At 36.0% G+C, this 21226-nt stretch overlaps 2 long non-coding RNA genes across 2 annotated transcripts; one reads left to right on the plus strand and one right to left on the minus strand.

Moving 5' to 3' along the window:
- Positions 1-1858: 1858 nt before the first annotated feature.
- Positions 1859-13747, minus strand: LOC148654175 (uncharacterized). The gene is made up of 4 exons (XR_015924985.1): positions 13619-13747; positions 12763-12871; positions 7693-7799; positions 1859-2555 (listed from the first exon to the last, which is right to left on the minus strand). It is a non-coding gene; the product is annotated as an uncharacterized LOC148654175 (long non-coding RNA).
- Positions 13748-14439: 692 nt separating this feature from the next.
- Positions 14440-19796, plus strand: LOC148654176 (uncharacterized). Its single transcript, XR_015924986.1, has 3 exons — positions 14440-14733; positions 18917-19051; positions 19664-19796. It is a non-coding gene; the product is annotated as an uncharacterized LOC148654176 (long non-coding RNA).
- Positions 19797-21226: the final 1430 nt, after the last annotated feature.

Below are 21226 nucleotides of genomic sequence, written 5' to 3' on the forward strand. Positions count from 1 at the left end.
CATGGCTTTGTGCAAAGTTCCCCAGTCCTCCTACAGTGATCATCAGACCCATTCCAAACTCCTTTCAGATATAGGACATGGCCAGATTCCAGAACAAACACCACCACAGACACATCGTCCAACGACAGTCAATTGCAAAAGGTCTTCGCTGAACTGAGCAGAAAGCAATGTTGTTTGTAAATGGAGTGCGAGTTCAGAACTGGTTTTATTGTTTTGAAACCAAACCCATTTCATTCTTCATTGCACTCTTGAAATCCCTCACAGCATTAAAAGCCCTTTATTTTGCTTTATTATTGATAGAGGGTTTTATTTTCTAATACTCTTGTAGTATGCACATCAATAAGAATTCTTACAATTATAGCATTGTAATATTGTAAGCAAATATAGACCTCTGTTTGTTATATGAAACATTTGTAAATATGGAAATTATTAAATTAAATATTGCTAAAAAAGGAAGAAATAGAATATAATTAGTAGCACTGATGTCACAAAAGTATACCATTTATATCTAACTTCATAGGAAACTATTTTAAACACACTTTCAAGTGAAGGTTAACCTAGTGGTAGAATAAGAGTTATTTTTTATTCCGTATCAACTCCTTGTCAATAGTAAACTATCCCACGCGGCAGATTGGCAAGAAGAAAATGTTGTGATGAAGAAGCTTGTGAATTGTGTATCTGCAAATAACAAAAGGAACTAGAATAAGATACCTTGTGTGACTCCTCTAAAATACTCCGTTCAGGGTTGTCACTGGCCAAGAGGAAAAAAAATCCTGAATTATCCTGAGGACCAGAAATAGTTGTTAAATACTTCAAAGTGTTTCATATAGAAGCAAAGTAATTTAACCTGAGCAGAGTAAATTGTTGACCTTGACCGCTGTGTCAAATTCAACACGAAGACAAGGGCAAGAGAAATGTATTTTCATGCAACTGACCTTTCTACAAATGCTGTGATCACAAGCTCTGTGCTGGTCACTCTATTCAGGTTGCTTCTGGATTCAATGACATTATTGCAATGACATTCATTAGAGTCAAAGAATGTAAAGTCAATGAGGAAAAGCAGAACCACAATCTTTCTACATGTTTTGTTTTTTCTGGAAAAAACAAGGAAAATGGATTCACCCCACAATTTAATAACAATCCAACAGACAACAGTGGATAGTTAAAGAGACAAATGGGCACTGCTGGTCACAATGAGTCTACATACAAGGCTGCATAAATTTGCTCAGGGGCAGCTGTCTCCACCTTATTAAATGATGTATTTTACTAAAAACATAAAGAAAACATTAGCGCCTCTCTCATTGTTTCATATTCTGACCTATAGAGTTCTACATCAGCGTTTCCTTGGCAACGGTGATGATGTGCAGTCACTGCCCGCAATGGAACGCCAGTAACTAAAGGGCCCCTTAACAGGGTCAGTGTTAAAAGGACATGGGAGACCACTTTGTTTAGCAAATGCTGCATCCCCCCTTTTCACAGATTTCTATTTATTAGACAGAAGATGGCTCTTTCTGGCCATTAGTGCTGCTGGTCTAGCTGACTAGTTGCAGCTCTCTGTGTTCTCTTGAGGGTCAAGTTGTTGAAACTCCTAAGGCCAATTAAAGACTTCTCGTTGATATCTCTGGGAAATAAGGGAAGGGCCTAGAAGAGGACTGTGGATTTTACATGTCAGAAAAAGGCTTTGCTGTTTCCTTTCTTAGTCAACATCTTTTGTTTATTTTCCTACTAATTAAGCTGTACTGCAGTGATTTGTTAATGCAGTAGGAATCTGTCAGCTTCTTGACAGCAAAGCATTTGAACTTTGTTGCTCAGGCACTCCCTTAAAAGGAAAGGAAAATGCCTGTGCTTGCAAGCTGCACACTTAGAAATTAACCTGCTTTATTTTTTTCTTTGTGCCTTATGAAGTGTTACATGATAAGGGGCTGTTACAGAGGTGAGTAAATCCTAGACTATAGACATTAGATAACAGTATATTAAATATTCTTAGTCATATTATGTATTATACTGTATATATTATATTAAACAGTAAAACACTGCCATTGATGATAAAAAACAATAGTTTTAGAGCTATAGAATAAACCCAATTCACAGAACACAAGATAATATTTCCAATAAGAGGGCCCAGTTGATTATCTCTAGACAGTCAACCCTTATACCCTTGGAATATAAAGGATTTCAATTGATCCCTTATATTGATCATCTAATGCACTTGGAAGTGGACATAAATCTTTATAAGAGAAAAATACACTCCTTTAATAAAATAACTAATCATACACAGGTGAGCCTGCCCTCTGAACTAACAACTTCAAGGTGAACATTTTACAAATGCATCCAAGAAACCAAGAGTGGCAGATCTGGTGTGTTTATGAGAAAAATTAAATATTGCCACTGATATAAAAGCTGCAAACAGCTGCTTTTCATAAATTTAGTCAGAATTCCTTCTGTGCCCTTGTTCCTTCAATTTGTCAAGAATCCAGAAGAGAAGCTGCTGCTCATTTTCTCCTGTCTCTGTCTGTCTACCTCTCCTGCTAACTTCTCCTCCTGTTCCTTGCTGTCTGTCTGTGGATAGAAAATGAAATTTGGTTTATGAGATTATGACACCATGTACAGTGAGTGCTCAACATTAGTATTTATAGCTAAACACTTCAAGCAGTAAACAGCTTATTCATGCAGCTGAAGTATGATTACTCTTCATTGAATTACAATATCAATACAGGAGAAGAAAGATGCTGTCTAGATTAAGTGATGTGTCCATGTGTGAGAGTACTGTACATGTGCTTTTTGATGGACTGGTGTCTCATCCATGATGTAGTACCTCCTTGCACCCTACTTAACTCTAGGATAGGTTCCAGGTTGCTTGATCTCTCTTACCAGGAATAACTGGTTTATATATACAGTACAGATGTATTAAACATATTTTCAAAGCACAAAATACTGTACATTCCCTGTAAAACATCTGGTACAGATGGATTTGTACTGAGTGCCAAGTTTCTGCCCAAAGTTACATTTACACACTGAATGCTTTCAGGTGAGCTCTTTCTTGAAGATGATTATGTACAACTGATTAAGTTAATTTTTCTGACTAAATAATGTATCGCATTATGAACTCAGTCCTCAAGCTGGCCACTTGTTCCATTTGTTTATCTTCTCTGTTCATGCCTGTTGCTGTTTCCCAGCACTTGCCAAAAACAGATTTCCAAGTGTAAATGTGTAACTAAATAGACCAATACTCTGATCATAATCTGTATTGTTTAGCTTTGAAAATCTAAGCTTTTCACAGATACTGAATGCCAAAAACACTCTCTGCTTTTTACTCAAATTTATTTTAACAACCCATCAATCTGCACTGGGTGCTCATCTCCCTCTCCATCAGTATCAGTCCCTGACCCCCACAGCACAAACCACTCAACTGGCTGTTTTCTTCAAAAATCCCAAAGCACATAATAAAGTATAAGCACACTTGTGACATTCAAACTTACAGTAGTGTCTTTTAATGAGTGAAATATTTTGTGAAAATTGAAATGGGCAACTCAGAGTACAGTTAGAATGGTAATGTGTATCTATTTTTGCATTTAATACATTAGGGTGCATTATGTTAAATGATTGTGTTCTAGGAGGATACTTTAGACTTTCTCTCATTTATTTGCATTTTTAAAGCATTACTTTACCCTGATGAGAGGCTCATTTAAGTTTTAACCAGGAGAATGATGTTTAAGCTTAAAGATTCCAGTAAGCTATCAAGAAAAGCTCCTGAATATTTTTTTGGCAATCACACTTCACCAGGGAGACATACAAATATCATCACCAACCTCAGAATAAATAAGAAGTATCAATATTGCTTACTGCAGGAATGAGAAAAGACACCTACTGGATTTGAGTGTGAGCAAACAAGAAATTGAAGCATTTATCGTTTGAGAATACAAAAAGTGCTGCTAGGTGCAGCCTATGCAAACCAATGTTTACTGTACAGTATGTTTCAATGGATTGAAAGTACATAGAACTTCAGGATGAATTCAGATAAAGGAGATACTGTGCAGCACATCCTGACGAGAATAAGTACATCCAAATTTGCAAAATGCACAAATTTTAGAAATATTTGAATGGCTGGTAATCATGCCTTTTTATACATAGGGATTAGGAACCTTGTATTGACATTCCACCCACTGTAAGCTGCATTTGAAAAATAAATCACAGCATCCATGTTCTCTAATTCTCGCTTGGCAGACTGATGAAATAAAACAAGAACAGAGCAAGAAAGTATGGGACTGCCTTACTGTCCTGTAGCAATGGTTTCAGTGTAAGATGTTGCCAGCTCTATTCCATCTAATTCCAAGAAATACAGCACCCAGCTGCCCCCAAAAAGATACTTATCACATTGTCCAGTGACTCAGACTTTATTTGAAATGCTCATTGTAGGCTTCAATCAAAGTTATTATCAAATGAGCCAATCAACTGTCTGCTGTGTGACCTTGTGTGGAAACGGATTTCAGCTTAGAGAGTGTGACAAGGTTTTTTTTATCTCAGAAAAGCCATAAACATGGCCAAATCATACCAAATGTCATTAGAAAGTTCCAGTATCCGTAACGCAATATGGTGTATATCTTGTACTGCTCTTCGATATTCTACAAAGGTATTTGCACTGCCTATGGCTGCCCTGCAGATTGTACTGGCAGCCTGCCACCTTTAATTTGCACCAGCATTCATTAGCACACAGCTACAACAAAGGACAACTCATAATAACTTAATAGCCAATAACTTTCAATCAAAAGCTCAGATCAATTAAACTGATATATTCTGCCATAGTCAGCTGAATACTCAACAGAAATAATAAAGAATGGATCTGATTCACTTGCTATTGTGCAGCAAGGAAAAATAATTTGTTGAATGCAAAGGATCTGTTAGCACAGGCTGAATGACTCACAGTATTGTTCTGTACTTTCAGCATTGGAAAGCTTCTAAAAAGACACCTTTCAAAAATGTTTTGCAGTGTGGAATACTGGGGAAGAACTTCAATGGAATAGTTGTAAACCAAAATAGACGTTGACCTTTAAGTACTGTCCAAGGCTCAGCAATCAGAAGCACAATTTTATACTTGCTTTAGATCCACTGTGATGAAGGGGTAACTTACAGTAAATATACCATGTTAATAAAACAATATGTGGGAACTCTTATATCTTGAGAAAAGAAGAAAGGGAAATATATTTCCACTTGGACTGTAACATAGTACTACCTGATGTTTTGTGCATCCATGATTAAAGGGAAATGTTAACTGGAGTTGAACGTCAATATTTAGCTACATCAGCATCAAACAAAAACACTATTATGGCGTATATAAGAACATTATCATACCTGTGAACAATCAATAAAGTGAACACATAGATGCACATAATATTAATTCTTGAATGTATGGTTTTTCTGTATATTGCATAAATCTATATATCTAAAACAATAAACAATGTGCTTCACATCTGCTTTTTGTTATAACTTCTTTGATGAAAAATAAACTGCAGCTAAATAAAATTACATAATATGTAATAATCTGCAATGTTTAAAGTGATCTACGGTACTGTTGCATGTGATTGTCACTCTGCTCTTGGCAGTGACCTTCTTATATACTGTACAATATTGCAATCAAAGAGAAAATATAAGTCATTTTGAATTTTCAGCCCAAATAAAAATGTCTAGTATGTGAAAACATAACTTCTGTAAACGCAAACAGCATTTTAGTATTCTGATTTCAGGCACTTTAACTCTAATAATATCAAGGACATTGGATATACAGTAAGCTACTGTAAGAGGTTTCAGTATGAAATTGGCATAAACATTCTAGCAAAAAAAACTTCAGTTTTGTTATCATTCATATTTACAGTATATTACCTAGAACACAGAGTGCAGCTGTGGTTAAAATAGCTGAAGATGCCTGCAGGTTGTTGCATAACACTTTCTCTTGCTGTAAGAGCATTATTAAGATGGTCATAGAAAAAGAAAAGAAGTTAATTGAATCCCATGCAGTTTGTCAGGGAAATTGTAATCTCTCTCATAACGTAAATAATGTAGTTTATTGCCTCTGGAATGTGTCTGGAGCAACATCTTCCTCTGTGTAAATTATTAATGTATTTACTCTCCACAGTGGAGTTACAGGGCTGATTGCTCTTCACAAAGCTGCTATTCCCTGTTTTCATTAGCACTTGAAGGTGGCAAGTCTAAATCAGCTTGTATTAGGCACTTGGACAGCACTGAACCCCCCCACACACACACCTTAGGTAATGAGATTTCATATTTGAAACATTTACTTACTTCTAACCAGGAATATTTTCAGATACAACAAGTGTGCTAAAATTAGGAAGGGGTGATGTTTGGGAGACTTCTGCAGTCTGTCATTAAGCATTTAGAATGTGGTTTGCAGGTGCTTTATTGACATTATCCTTGGTACAGGGTTACCTTGCAACTAGTTCATATACTTATATTTGTATTTGAAAAGTGCTTTGCATGAGTGTGCAATGCCAGCAAATATCTTTTTTAATAAAATTATATGGGAAGAGCCTGCAGTTTTGAAGATACTGTAGATGGATACACAAGCACAAGTAAGAGAACCAACTACTGGCATGAATGCTATCAAAATAGATTAACAATAGAAAGAACGTTTTGACCCTTAATTTTCTTAGAGCAAATTGTCCTTTCCCATTTTGCTAATCTGTACCTTGAGTTGGCACTTCAGAACTCCTTTACCAGTTTGTTTCAAAATATCAATTGAAGGTTCACTGACATTTTCTCCCCTTTCTTCTGTGAAGTGTGAGATAACTTGGAAGTCACACTGTGTGCCATGCACACCTCTGAGCCTCCATGTAACTGTGGAGCAGCTGCACTGACAATGAGATCTTGATGGAACATTCTCCTGCATGCATGGTTCTTATCTTTGTAGATGCAGGCAGTCTTGGCACAGTATTGAATGGTCTAATCTACTTAACTCTCCAGGAATTTGCAGGAGCTGGACTGGATATTTCTGTGGGATAAAATGTGAAATTTTACCCTGAATCAAGTCAACCATTTAATTTTAGAACACAGTACTGTCAGCACTTCTCAGAATCGCCAGATGCCCTCTGTCCATTCAAACACATGAGTGATAACAAATTATTTGCCTATTTATGTCCACATAATACCTCTCAGTTCAATTTGCACTCATCCCATATTGTGCATTCCCTGCTAATTTATTTTTTGCAGCATTTATGGTGATATGATTACTGGTTACTGAATTTTCCTCTTTCTCAATCAACATTTTGTGACATCGTCATGTGACAGGGATACGTACAGTATTTGTCAAGATATGACTCCACACGCAGTACTTCACCTTTTGTTTTCAAATAACTAAAAAAATAGTATTGTTTATGGCAGAGAAAAAAAAAGTTTAACTGTTTCAATAAAAGCTCAAAAAACAAACTTATACACCAATAACAAGGAGTAAAATTACACAAAATAAACAGGATGCACCCTTATTTTTAAAGTAGATACTAAGGCTTCCAAAATCCTACTGTACTTCTATCTGTATTGTCAGCTCGGGTATCTCCCGATTCTGCAGACAGATCCACATGCTTAACTCACTAGAGCCTCGGGGACAGTATTGGCCTGCTCACTCGTCTACAGCAGCGCGTCCCCGGGCCACAGTCACTCCGCAGGGTCCTCCCTGCTGCTCACCTGCTGTCAGGTTTATTCAGGTGAGAATAAAGGAGGCGTGGTGGGGCCACTGAGAGGAGACTCTCCATCTCACACACGTAAGGAAAGGGCTGAGGCTTCTGGTATTCCTAGGAAGTTAAAAAGGTTAAAAGGAAGCCACCGTAAATAGGACATGAAGTAGCAGACAGAGTACTGTGGACTTTTTTATGACATTAATTCACACTAATACAGGATATTATGCACCACAAAATGGAAATAAGAAACCATTCCTCTTAATGCTATTCTGCTCATATCACTCAATACACAAAGAAAATAAAGTTTCCGTTTGATACTGGCATTTTAGCACCCCTATTTTTCAGTGCATCTACCCTACATCATTTTTAGCTTTTTTTGTTTTGATTGTAGGCCTGTTAAATGACAACTCAGTCCTGTGCTCTCCCCATCTCCCTTTTGTGCAAACAGACTCTCTTTCTTTTTTTATTTCATGCCCTTCGGTAGATTGGTTTCTTTCTCAGGCACGGCTTTCTTGGGTCACTTGCTTGAGCAAAACCTCTGGTCAAGTTAGAGGAGATGCAGAAGGCACCCTGAAGTGTGTGAAAAAGTAAGCACACTTCCTGAAAGTTCTTCTTGCACCAATTATCACTCCTATTATTTCACCCTAATAATGAATATATTACTTTTGGGGCCACAGAAAGCTATAACACAGACCTGTGCAATCAGGTGAATGCAATTTTAACTCCTCTGCAAAACATAATAAATGATTGTTTCAACTACTTTCCTTTATATAAGTTAGACTTGTGTTACTGCAGCTGCTATCATTCTGTATGCAATATCATAAATTAAAAGGAAAATGCACAAAACAGCAAATAAGGCCTATATATATACATATTAAACTCAACCTCAAAACCTCAGACAAAGACAAGTTAATTGCACATCCAGTGTCAAATGCTTGCACCCTGCATGGAGAAATATGCTACTAACTTACAAAAGCTGTTTTGACACTAAGAGAATTTTACTTAATTCACTTTTTCCATCTGCTGACATTTTGCAGCAAATGAAATAACAAGTATAGGAAACAATCATAAGAAAATAAAAACAACAATTAAAACCACATTACTCCATTTTCTTCTACAATTATCTTCCTGGGGTGACTTCACGACACTGTCTTTGTGTGTTTCACCACAAAGCCAAAAACAGCCAAAAAGACTCTGCACAAAGACTTGCAAACTGAAACTGGTGCAGAAATGAAAAGCACAAATAGTGTTTTTAGATAGTATTTGTTAAAAACAAAGGGGAAAAACAAACACGAATCCAGTATCTGTAACAATATCACATACCTCACACCTCTTTAATGGCAGAATGTCGTGATCAGTCAGTGTGACTGAATTGAAATTAAAAATATAATTAGATAGCAATTTAAGCTTCACAGCTGCCTGCAGCTTTTTTTGTTTGTTTATAGTGTACACAGTTCATTTAGGACTTCAGAGAAGAGCAGAACAGAGGTGTTTAGATTTAAAGGTGCTGTTCTTTGCAAAGCCAATGTAATCAGTTGCTGTGCTCCTCAAGCTGGGAACTATTAACCAAGGCTGTAGGGAAAGACAGCTGTCAATCACATGTCAGAACATCATAAGCTGGCTGTTACATGCAGCACAGTAATATAGCATTTACAGGAGTTCAATGCCAGTCTAACCTTTCCCAAAGCCAACTGTTCTCTATCCTCTTTTGGTTTTATTATTTATAACCCTCCTCTTGGGAAATAAGCACAACTCACTATTGGTAATATGCAGTCAACATAAAAAGTAGAAAGAATAAGAAGAAAGAAATTGCAATACACTGAGTGTAGGATGTTACTGTACCTTGTCTGTGTTTATTTATTTGTTAAATGTTTGCACCTTAACATGTAATTTGCTAATCTGTATTTCAGAGCAATCGATGAGGTCCATTTACAGTACATTCTATATGCCTTCTTCTGGAAGCAAAGTAATGAAGCAGGACGAGAACCGAAAGTTAAGTCTCACCCATTACTCAAAAAAAGTAGGAAATAAGAGACAAAACCAAACACAGAAAGAGCACAGTTCCTACTACAAGGAGCAGAAAGGACCTGTAGATACGTACTAAGTGTTCATCTTCTTTTTACTAGAATTCTGAATTACGAAATATTATAAGACCATTAAAACAATTATTTTTATTTATTTCAGGTTGTAAGATGACTTACTTGACTTCTCCAACTCATTCAGAATTCTGCCACTCATCTCATCACTACTCCCTGCCCTGGCAGCCTGTAGCTCGTTCTTCACCACTCTGGCCCAGTTGATCATAATACCCTCGCTCGACCTTTCCTCTCCTCCACTGGTGGAAATGGACACTTCAACCAGAACAACTTAAGTGTTCCACCTCTCTTTGTCTCTCGAAGACTCATCGGTTCAGACTGCACCTGTCATCTCTTTCACATCCATTTGATCCAATCTTTTCACTCTGGCCTGCACTCCTAATACACGTCTGCCTCACAGAACTTTGTCATTTGCATTTTTTGCTTATGTTTCTACATAATATCCTTCAGATGAGTCCAAGATTAAAATAACCTTGCAAGTAAACTTCAATAACACAAAACCATCCAGCAACTTTCTTCGACATCATCATGGATGGAGAACTTTAGGCTTCCAGTTTCAACCATATTCTCCCAGAGTCTGCCTATGGCACAACATGTGGTGGAAACAGTGCCCTGCGGACCAGGTAGGTTGTACCTGTTGTTATGGAAGACAAGCCTCCTCACAAGATTGGTATGAACTGGACCACCGTGAACATGGGATATACTGCTATTATATTAATTTTTCATTTTAGCATAAATATTTAATTGGAAAAAGCACACAAGGGTTTCAGGCTAAAAGTTTCCTTGTTAAAATAAAGAAATCAAATAATCTTTAAGCTTGTTTCGGGACTGAATCGAATTTTCTGATTACGTGGATCAAAGTATGATGTACTGTATATAGGCACTAAGCTTATTAACTGTCTGCATTTGGTTGTGATGCCTGGACTACAGCCAGAGTATCATAATGTACAGCACAATACTAAACAGTTAAGTGAAATTGTTCTATTTATTGAAAGTATCACATTTTATTCAAGAATAAATCATCAGTTTCCATGGAATCTCAACATTTTTTATGTTTCTTGTTGCCTTTAATTAGGATGAAAAAAAGTCTGTTGCCATTAAATTTTAAACTGAGCTCAAATTTAGCAGAAGAAAGGTGCTGGATTCTGTAGCACATTCCCTGCAAATGTGCTTGGAAAAAACACCTGGAATGTACATCTCTCCAATGAATGAGGTATAGAATAAAATAAACCTGAAATATATTTGTTATTTTATTTGTTAAATAAAGGCAACGATACCTTAGTAACAACAGTAAAACTTCCTATTATATTGTCAAATATCCAGTTTTGTAATGTAAACAACATGCACCTTGTAATCCAATATATTTGTTCAGTGCAAAATTATTCTGTAGGTAAAGCTTTCAGTTTCATCTGTTCAGTTATAAAGTGTTTGTTTTCTTAAAAAGATTGCTTTAAGTGATGTCCCCAGCAGTGAAGCATTCTGGTGACATTTTTAATGATGTGTGGCTAGATTTTATTCAAAACATGCTCACATGAGATGTCCAACACAGAGAAATACAGTACAAGGAAGATAATTGTATTTGTCTACACACACTTGTTATATGTGCTGTTCATACTATAGTCTTCACATCACTACAGTACTGGTTTCAGGAGGTTCTTGTCTGCCATTTTATTTTTTCTATTTTTATTATTTTTTATTGATGACCCACGCGATGGCTGCATACTAAATGCAGAGCAACATAACAGAAAAGTAAATCTGTACTACTGTATGATTCCGAAGTAATTTATGTCCTACTGTAAATGCTAACACCTTCTGTAGTTAAAATCTGTAACTGTTTTCTTCCATAGAGGTGGTAACAGATGGAGAGTGAATTCAGTTTTGCACGGCAGGCTATTTTTGTGATTTAAAATTATAGCACAAATAAATAGCTGTTGATGTAATACTATAAGCACAGTGCAAATCTCCTGTTTGTTCTTATTAATACTAGTCCACAAAGTAAAAACAATGCATATGAAATACAATAAAGGTGTCATTTATAGTCATTCCAATACTGCCTTTCCGTATATGACTAGCCAGTTGTTTGCTTTTGTATTAGTGAAGTTGAATTTTCTGCTCTCCCACACTAATCAAACCTTGACATTCATTGCTTGGTAAATAATTATTTTTCCAACGTGGGTGGCAGAAGTGCTTGGTAGCCTTCCAAAACTGAGATTATTGAAGCTTCTTTTTCCAAATTTCTGGATTTGCTTTCCAGAGAAGATCCCCAGGATGTCTTTGGCTCAGTGTCTTTACACAAAAGCCCAAGCAGTCTGAAATGTAAGGCTTTCTTGAGAAAAGCTGGACACATTGCACACAGCACGTCACTGAAGCAGACTTCACAGACTTGTGTGAGGGCTCAGCACCAAAACAACTCACAACATCCATCACAGATGGATACCAGGATGGTTTTCAATTCCTCTTCCTGCCAGGTTCATGTTCTAAATTAATTAGTTTTCATTGATGACTTTTTCATCAGTCTGGTTTGCTTTATTAAGCAATATTTGGTATAATTTATAAAGTGTGGCAGGACCATATATTGGCAGGATTATCAGTTTTTCTTGACAAGTTGATGGATTTTGAAATTTTCCAACAGACGGAAGTATTTCTTACAGCAATAGAAAATGTTTCCTACTTGCCAGTGACTGGAATTGTTCAAGAAGCTTTTGGGACAACTTAAAAGATTATTTTTCATCTTTCTGAGTTGACATTTTTCTAACAGGTTACAGACAACTGTTGCACTCATTATTTAGTTTCTGCTAGATATTCATGCATAAAACACAGTAATAATGAAATAAAATAATTCTGCAGGGAACCATGACCTCAAAAACTTTGTGCCAGTGTGTTCTTTGTTGCCTTTTTTAAAGAAATCATTTGTAAGTTTGAAACTTGCATTTCTGTACAAAAAAACCCCAAGAGATTCAGAGAAAGGATTGATGACTCACTTCATGTCTGACATTCCCTGTGGACAGTCTTTCCTTCATTACAAATTTCACATGGAGAGACTGGAGAGATGAAGGGCCTATCAAGTGAAATCCTTATGGATCACAGGACCTGTAGAAATTTGTTTATTTTATTCAATTATAGATTAAAGAACAATTCAGATAGCTCTGTTATATGAGTATTGAAAAATCTTGATATGAAGTAAAATGCCCAGAATCTTAAGCAGCTTCTAAAACTGTATTTTAGGTGACAGATGCTACCTGTATCCGTCTGTCCCATGAGGACAACATTTTACCTCTTTGAAAGTTAAAACAGTTTTTAGACTTGGTCCTGCCCAATTTAAAAAAAAACTTTTTATTAACTTTAAATCTAATGTTTATGTACAGTACATCACCTATTGTTCATTTTCCTCATAGAATATGATTGTGTTATTACTGTAGTTGAAAAGACTTCATGAAGAACAAGGTATTTGGAAGAATGATTTTGTTTGCGAAAACATTATCTTCTCACATCTGCATTGTCATTGTGACTCTGTTTCCAGATCACCTGGCACGCGTGAGTTAGCCACATGAACACATACACACACATACGTAAACATTTCACTATCTAAACAAAGGCGATAACGCTGGTTTCCAATATAAACAAACTAGTCTGGAATTACAGGGATAGCTTTGCTTGCTCTGTGGGTGCACACCCAGAGTAAAGTAAGCTTGTTCCCGTACTATCAAAATTAATTATTAACTCAAACCAAACACCTGTTTTCCTTTGTTTTAGAAGTGAAATGAACCAAATTGGTAATCAACTCACGTATCTCAAATGAATAAACTGTTAGGATTTAGGACTGCTGTAAGGACTCACCGGCAAAATGGTTTCTCCCGCAAATCTATAGGACCCAAACTTTGGCATGGCAACAGGGGCTGGCTTAGTAGTGCCTGTTTCAGGATTGCGCATGCGTGTATTGATTGGTACGAAGATACCATTAAAAGGGGGGTAGTATTTGCCAAAACAACAGTACATAAAAGAGTGTGATGTTTTATTGTTGGTAATAATATGTGCATTGTTTAATTGTATTTTCACTGAAGAAATGTTTATATCAGAATTCTGATTATTATTTTGTCAAATTATTTTTTGTGCTTTATAGTGGAATATTCTAGGGGGAGGAGTTTCACTTCAAAGAGCTCTTCAAGGTAGGAGGGGGAAGTTAGGAGAAGGTGGATTGTGGGGGTAAAATTGGAGCTGCCTTTAACAATCTAGTGTTTTTTTTTTGTATAATTAATGTATATATTTCGTACTATAGCTTTGTGTTGTTGTTTTTTTCTGGTTAGTTTGTGGTTTTCACTTTGGTTTTTTTTGGGTGTGGACTTTGGGAACATAGTTCCTCATAATAAACACCATTGCATATCTTTGCAATTGTGGCTGTGCCATCATTATTGTTATCTTCTATCTACGCTTCTAAACTCTGCAAGGAGGAGACTGTGACAGTCATATACTGTTTAATTAAATTCAATATGTATAGATCCTTTAAGAAAATGTTTAAAAAATACCAAAAGACATAAAACTAAAATAAACTGCTAATAACTTTGTATTGAACAGTCTTTAGCTTCAAAACAATGTTCAGTAAGAATGGGTATCTTTACAGTATTTTTTTTAATAGTATACATTTTTCTACATGTGTGTGCCAGTACATTGATGGTGATGCTTACATTTAATTACAAAGGGTAATGGGCTGAGTAATTATGTTACCTTTGTGCCATCTGGTCAAATACCTCAGGGATCTTGACTGAGGAATTACTGTCTTACTCCTGTGCTTGTCAGGAGTCTGTGACACGAATGTAAACTTTCCCAACTGTGATTTCAGATGCTTAAGAGGAAGAAATGTTTTTGAGACAGAGTCATTCCAGAAAACCACCCTTCACCATTGCTTATGCTGTATAATAGCTCAGCTAGCTGTAACTTTGGTGCTCCGGTAACAGGTAAACAATCACTTTAACGCCAAAATAATGACCTTGAGACTTAGTTGAATGCACTTTCTGTGACAGATTCTATACTATACAGGTACATTCAGTCATATTGTATCAAGAGTATGGCTACATTTAAAATCATACTGTAGGTATACAACTGCAGTTGCGTTGTATTTTCTTTACAATATTCATATTTATTCTTACTTGCTGCTAAATATTTGCTAAGAGATGTTATTGCAAGACACTTTCGCAGTCCATGTGCTTGATTACATTATTCAAACAGGCCATTCTGGATCAGAATCATATTGATGACTTTATGCTGAAGAAATATTCAGATTGGTAATACAGTACTTTCATTATGTTTTAACTTGCTTTCTTCTTTAGAAACGTAGAGATTTTTACATCTGATTTTAGTTTTATGGATTTATGGATTATACATCTCCATTTTTCAGCATGTTACTGACATTTTAAGTGCATTATAATAATGGAAACTTTAATTCCACTGATGGAAAATGTGAAAACAAAAAGTGCAACAGTGACTTTATTGTCGTAGACATTGTGATTATGAATGGGAAATTTGAGAACTGAGATTAAGAGGTTTACAGTAGATTCTGTTTGCCAGAAGTCATGTGTTTAGGAGATCTGAAGTTTGTAAATTTACAGCCCAGTGGGCGCTTTGCAAGCTGTTCGCAAGATGCTGCGTAAATCTAGCTCACTGTATATGTGCCAGCAAAATACAGAGGGAAACACATTAATATTGAAGTTCTGAAAAAACATGCTTTAAAATGTATTGAAGGGTTATGTAGGATTGTATATTTCAGGATATAGCTATAAATCTGAAGCAAACAGAAGAAACAGAAAATATGCTTTAATCCTGGCAGATTCCAAAATATAAAATATCAAAATCCTAGACCCTCCAGATAATATAAACAATAGAATTTGAATTTAGGAATCAAATTCAATACAGTACCTTCATTCAATAGGATTCATTAAGATTAGACGGGCAAAATGAAGAGTGAAATAAATAAATGAGTAAAATTAAAAATTTAATGTTGATTTATACTAAATACTAAATTATTGCCAGACATGAAACACACAATATACATTTTCATTCTTGGTTCATGTTCAGTTCTACCTCCAGAGGACACATTTGATTAAATGATTTCTGCTTTTAGATTCACCTATATCAGTAATATAAAATTCATTACTAGAAGTTGTTCTGCTACATTAATTTTAGACAGGCAAGAACCATGAGCGATGCAGACTTCGCATTGTTTATTTTTGTTTACATAAATCTGAACACCTGCAACTCTATAAATAAGTAAATCGTGAGGTGTCTAATTGTGTGCTGCGTATTTCTGGAGCTAATAACAGAGTACTGTGTAGCAGCTGGGACTGGCAGCAGAGCATGGATGTCAGTGGGTGTCTTAATAGCAAGCTTTACTTCTTTCTCATTGCTGCAGGATGTTATCTAGAGAATAGCTATTAAGAATTTGAAAAGTTGAAGGGATGCAAATTTTGATACACTCTCCACAAATATTTATCCAGCCAATCCAATTTATTCCTTTTTAGGACTTTCCAATTAAGAGACTGGGAAAAAAAGCAAACGAGAGATCCCTCTTTTCCACAGGCTTCATAATGACAAAAAGAAATAGGCAGTGATGGAACACCTAGGGGAGGAAATGACATCATGACATCCCTTACAGTAAAACAACAGTTTTACATCTTTAGGACACCTTTTCTCCCAATTGAGTACATTTTCACATTCTCAGAAACATGAACTCTAAACTTTAATATGTTATTTTGTTTGTTGTCCCAGTACTTTTGAGTAACAAACAACATGAAAGTACAATATAAATTGACCAGATGTACAGAAAGTTGCATCTCATTCTCTTAGATAGCAAGAGAAACCAGTGATGAGACCACGCTTCTGTTTTCTTCTCCATTTTTGAATGGTTTGGCAAGAAAGGCCTCACACCTGGCTTCATAAATCGTGATCTGCAGGACACGTACTGGAGCTCAAATATTCAGGAAAGAAAAAATCCACACAAACTCAATGTTCTTGAGGAACATTAAGCAGTTGTGGCTTCAAGGATGGATGATTTACTTTGTTTCTTTCCACTGGGATCCCATCGGCCTGCAGCAACATTAAAAGCTAATGGCATCCCAGGTGGGTTGAAACACAGCCCCATCCCTCCCTGCTACACCATCACCGCAATCTCATTTTAATGATCTGCACGTTTACAAAGCGGATAACACAGTCTTTAATGGAGCTGGCAACCAGCTGGCAGTTTTGGGTTAAACAAATGAAATTCCATTGTCAGATATTGTTTTTTAGAACAGTGTGGTTCACAAAGCCAGTCAGTTTCTCTGTAAAATAAACAAAAAGGAGGACAATACCATCACATCGTGGTAGAGAATATTAACATTTCCAATTAATTTGTGTCTTTAAATAGCATCCATGTTCTACTGAAGTTAATATAACATTTTTAATCAAACTGTGAATGTCATTGAGATCAAAATATCACTTTTTCAAAAGACAACTTGTCAAGAAGAGACCAAGGTATAACTGCACCATAAATACCAACATTAATAATAACAAGAATGATACACCAGTAGACACATTTAAGTAGAATTAGTGATATATATATTAGTAATAAATATGTGTAAACTGATTCTACATCCTGTCTCTGTCATCTTAATTTTTAATTCTTCCAGTTTCTTAGCCTTAACCCTAGTGAATGATATTAATTTAGTGTTTTCTAAATTTAATTAAAGACTTAATCCAGATAAGTACTACAGAATAATAAAATACATTTAAATATTATGTGTAGCACTTTCTCTGAAGAATAAAGTAATTTGTCACTTAAGATTTTGTTACTAAAAACGATACTGTAGTTCAATCAGTGTACAGTATAAACCAAGCTGCCCTTTGCTCACAGTCTAGCCTGTACTATTAATGGATAAAGTAAATAAAATTTAGCCTAAAATAGAACCTCTTGACACTCCATTATGAGGATCAGAAAAATTAAATTTCAATCTCTTAAATATGATACATTGAGCTCCAAATAACTGTGCCAGAAAAATCTTTAACAATCCAGAAACAACATGGGTATAACAAAGTTTAAAGATACAGAATTAACTTCAAAATAGAAATGATGGACATTATTCTAGCTAGCTAGTAGTACTTAATTACCCAAATACCAATAAATCAAGACATGAATGCAATCAGAGCTCTCAAAGAATAGCATTTGACAATTAAACTGAAAGCATATGCATATCTTTTTCAATGATGTATCATAGTTTACTAATTCTGACCACATTTAGCTTTATATTAATGTCCAGTTGTTGAAATACAGTTATCATAATGATATGTTCAAATAAGCTGATGTGACTTGGCTTAATAGTTGAAATGTCTATCCACTAATGCAAAATGTTCTTTAGTATATGTCACTGTTTTGCACAGTGCTAACACTTCTCAGTGATTAAAATGAGCTGCATCTACTAAAACTAAACAGTGATAATTATATGTAATTAATGTATTTCATTTATCATGTGTCATGCAACAAAACATGACCCAAACTGTAAGAAACAGAAACAAACATACAAAAACCTGTGTCGCATTCAATAAAATATATTCATCATGTTCTGTTTTCATTATGAATAAAAATAACAAAAAACGTACATCTGAAATGTTTCCTGATGAAAAATTCACTCACCACATTATGCATTTTCACAGTTGAATGGGATTGTTAATGCATGATAATTTGTATATTTGTATAATGGAAAAGGGAACTTCCAGAGTGAAAAAATAATAGAAGTTACAACAGAGTACATAGCCTGGTCATGTAAGCTGTTCTAGAAGGTTGTACTGAGGAGCAAACTCATTGTTTCAGGCCTTCACATATACAGCATATCTTTCATAAGGTAATAAAGTAATGAAGACTGCATGAGAAGGTAAATGAGTTTGTTATGATGGTATGAAATCCTGATTTTAAAGCTGACGACATAGACGTGGTAAAAACCAAGGGAGTAATGAGACAGTGAAATCCACAATGCCTTGCGAAATAGGGGTCACAGAGTACACAATCCTGAAGGACTTTATAATGTGGTTTAACACTCCCTACAGCACGGTTTCTCACCTCAATTCATTTTCCTAGATTTCACCTTCCTGCTTTTATTCTTTGTATAACAGGTTTCACCTCAAAAACGGATAAAATCCTTCATCAGACTCAGCAGCGAGCAGATGAGGATGAGAACCCATCACTTCGCAGTGTGGTGGGATCAGATGGGGCTTCCCAGCCACAGAAAAGCAAGCAGAGCAAAGAGGGTGAGTGGCTGGGATCTTCAGATCAACAGGGTTATCAACCTCCATCGACAGGGGAACAACCTCATAGAGGTTCCCTGCCTCCCTTTCACATGACCATCCAAAACCTGCAAAGCATTGTCTAACTGCTAATGTGCTGTGACCCGCTCTGTAAAGTTAGATGTGTGGAAGGAGAAACATTCTTTAATTAACTAGCGACTTAGCCCTGGTAAGGATAAAGGCAACCTGGAACCTTTCCCAGAAGTGGAGAGTACAGGGAGAAAGACCACCCTGGATGGGATTCAAGTCCATTTCAAGGCACACACATGCACACACACCACGTATTCCTTCCTGCTCCTGCGGCTTCTCTTCGTGAAAATACTGATGTAATGCGTGCTCATTTGAAGACATCGGGGTTTTATAATTGCAGTGATGTACAACTATACATGATTCATGAAGAACTTTAAATTTATGTTGAATTAATTAAGAACTCTGCATCAGAGTGACAAATAAGTATTCTGCTCCACAATGTTCCTTTCTCCCTCTTTGTTCAAAAGATTCAGCTTTTGTTTCACTTTAATGAGTTTCATGACCAATATCTAAAAAAAAAGTTAAACAGAGCATTTTCTTGTTTAGGAATTTTATAGATGAAACATCACGATTGCAGAACACAGATGTGGACAGATGTGGGAAATATGCCAACCCAACCTTGTGTAGCACTAGTTTAAAATATGCAATCTCTCTTACTTCAGAAATTCAGTTGATTAAACATGCAGAATTTAGGCCAGATAATGTTGTTCTGTTGTTTTTTATTGATTCAGCTTTCTTTAGGCCCAAGGCCAAAACAAAAGCTAAAAAAACCTTTTAGTTTGTGACTTTCATACATTGTATAAGTTCATTAGTTTTATTGGTCTCGTATGGCTGGGTTTTTGGCACTTTGCAGGTCTAATCCAATTATAGAGAAATACGGCCTATTGATTATCACTACATAATTTATGAGGAATAAAAAGTGGGAATTTGTTTGTTCTCTTAACAGAAACAAGATAGTTGCACTGAAGATCTATTTTTGTAGACTTTCATAGTTTATCCAAACTTTAAACATTCATGTTTTTGAGACTTTCTGGCTAATGATAACAAGCTAATATACCATCGTCATAAAGGAATGAGTGCCACTATAATACATTCTGACTGATCATCAGATGGACATCTGGTATCATCCTATTTTCCTTTTCTGTGATAGTGTAACACCCCAGTTCTGATAATCACCTACTGTGACGGCACGTCAAGGTCAAAAGAAACATTTTCCCAGTGTCCCAGTGTTACAGAGTGAAAATTAAAATGGCCAGGTCTCAAGGTCACATGAGAAACAACAACAACAAAAAACAATCTTTAAATGTACAGTAATAGATGTATGAAGTGTGTTGGGCCTTATGGTAGGGGTAGCACCTTTGAAGAGCTGACCTGCACCTTTTGGTTTCTCACCTTTCATTAGTGGCTCAAAGCAGTTGTGTAGCCACACCCTGGAACCATCTTGGAAATGTCTCTGCAAGCATACCAATACAATTTTTTAATTTTTTTTTTATTTTACAGTACAATTGCTTGAAAGGCAGTTTAGCACTATATTGAGATGCTAAAGATGTCAGACTATGCCACAACTCTGCCACTTTAAACAGCCTCAAGCCCACCTTGGGGAGGTGCAGATGTTCAACAGCAATTCAGACAGCTGAACCCCTTTAGAATAAAATCACCTTTTGTAAGGGAAGGGGCTAGGAAAGCTTCCCTTACTGTTGCCTGCCCCATATAATCTGGTTAGATTACTGCAGATAGTAGATCATCTTTCTTGTAACTGAACATCGAAACCACAAAAGTGATAACTCAAACTTCCAGCTTGGAATACCACAAGTCACTGAAAAGCTTTAAAGATAATTAAAAACTCAAAGATGCACACTCTCATTGGAAGGAAGTCATCAATTAAAGGTATTGATATTGCCACACTCAATGAAATCAGAGTAAAATCAGAGGATCCCTGTTGTACTGTATATCTGTTACAGGATACAATTTCTTCTGGAAGAGCAAGTCCAAGACTGTGGGCAGAATCCATAATGTGTGCGTAACCAATAGGATCAAACTCTCGTAGCACCAGCAGGTCCTTCCAACAGGCATTAATGAAAAACTCACCTACCAATGAAGTCTTAATGT

The sequence above is a fragment of the Lepisosteus platostomus genome, chromosome 10, assembly GCF_059453375.1.
Source record: "Lepisosteus platostomus isolate fLepPlt1 chromosome 10, fLepPlt1.hap1, whole genome shotgun sequence".
Taxonomy (NCBI): domain Eukaryota; kingdom Metazoa; phylum Chordata; class Actinopteri; order Semionotiformes; family Lepisosteidae; genus Lepisosteus; species Lepisosteus platostomus.